The sequence below is a fragment of the Dromiciops gliroides genome, chromosome 2 (assembly GCF_019393635.1).
Source record: "Dromiciops gliroides isolate mDroGli1 chromosome 2, mDroGli1.pri, whole genome shotgun sequence".
NCBI classification, from domain to species: Eukaryota; Metazoa; Chordata; class Mammalia; order Microbiotheria; family Microbiotheriidae; genus Dromiciops; species Dromiciops gliroides.
The window spans coordinates 429189384-429191196 of NC_057862.1; the positions used below are offsets into that span (position 1 = coordinate 429189384).

At 41.9% G+C, this 1813-nt stretch overlaps 1 pseudogene; it reads right to left on the minus strand.

The window, feature by feature from the left end:
• Positions 1–707: 707 nt before the first annotated feature.
• Positions 708–1342, minus strand: LOC122739037 (annotated as a pseudogene).
• Positions 1343–1813: the final 471 nt, after the last annotated feature.

Genomic DNA, 1813 nt, shown 5'->3' on the forward strand with positions numbered 1-1813 from the left:
AGCTGCCCCCTCCCTCTTCATCTCTTTCATGATCAAGGCTCACCTCAGCTGTCAACTCTGCTGTGAAACCTTTCCTGATCAATTCAGTGATTAGTACTCTCTCCCTTTACAATTCCCCGTGTGTGTGTATCTGTATCTGTGTCCATGTAGTATTCTCCCAATAGAACAGAAGACCCCTGAGGGCACGCATTATTTAATTTTTAGTTTTGAATCCTGAGTACCCAGCATAGTGACTTGTGTCCATGGCATCTGACATGTGTTTGTTGAGTCAAATTGAATGAAGGGTGCATATATACCAATATATGTATGTAATGATAATGTATTTATATAAGACAGTATGATTTTCAGTGTCATTGATACATTGTTGATATGTCTTCCTGAAGTTGGCCTCTGATGTCTATTGTGGCTTGGTAGTGACCTTGAGTTCCTGAAGACTATGCTACTGGAGTTTAAGCCCTGGTAAATCTTCTTAAGTTTGGGAGATTTCTTTTTTTCTTTTTTAAGACATCTAGTTTAATGCATTTACTTATTTATTTTTTATACTATTTATTTATTTCTAGGAGCAGTTAGCAAGTTTATTTGGTGAAAGCAGAGAGCAGATAGGCCAAAGAGGACCTGAAGTGGGGGTTGGAAGGAAAGATGTTGGTAATCCTGACAATGTAGTTAGTTGCCTCAGGAGGGAGAGGATGATTTTCACATTGAGAAAGTTAGGGGATTCTTTGTGGAAAGTCATTCAGCACCATCTGGACCAGCTCTTCATAGCTGATATAACCACTGCTCTCCTCATGCCCTGCCACCAACACTTGTAGTTCTTCCTCTGGCATCTTCTCACCCAGAGTGATGAGGATGTGCTGTATTTCAGCCCCCAATGACTGTGCCATTCTCTTCTTTATCAAACACCTGAAGCCCCTCTACGTAGTCTTCATATGTGCCCTGGTCCTTATTTTCTGCTACAGTCTGCAGCATTGGCAGAAAGTGTTCAAAGTCCAGCACCTTCACATTCATCTCATCTCTTTTGGGATTCCCTAAGACCTTGAGCACCTCAGCATTGGTGGGGTTCTGCCCCAGGGCCCGCATCATATCCCCACAGTGGCTATATAAGATCTTTCCAGGGCCAGCTAGGTGGTGCAGTGGATAGAGCACCAGTCCTGGATTCAGGAGGATCTGAGTTCAAATCCAGCCTCAGACACTTAACACTTACTAGCTGTGTGACCCTGGGCAAGTCACTTAACCCCAATTGCCTCACATAAAAAAAAAAAAAGATCTTTCCATCCCCCGTGTAGTCAAACAGCTGGAAGGCCTGCTTGAACTCAGCAGTCTGATCCTCTGAGAAGTCACACATCTTGGCTGTGCAGTGCAGTTAGTTGTAGTGCTGCTGACGTGGGCTGCCTCTGCTGCTGCTGCATGTAATGGCTCCTTTAATTTATTTTCAATTAACAAGCATGTATTATCTTTCCTTCTCACCTCCCCCATTCCATTGAAAAAAGGAAAAACAAACCCTTGTAACAAGTATGCAGAGTCAAACAAAACAAATTCCCAAATTAGCAGAGTCCAAAAGTGTGTTTCATTCTGTAGATTTAATTTATCCCCACTCTATCAGGATGTAGGTACCATTCTCCATCAGTCCTCTAGAATCATGTTTGGTCATTGTGTTGGTCAGAACTGAGAATGAAGTGTTGAAAGAGCTATTGAGATGTGTAAGCTATTAATACTGATATATTGATACTGCTAAACTGTAAGCTCCTTGAGTGCAAGACCATGACTTGTTCATCTTTGTATCTATTTCAGGCCTTAGAATAATGTATTTCATTTA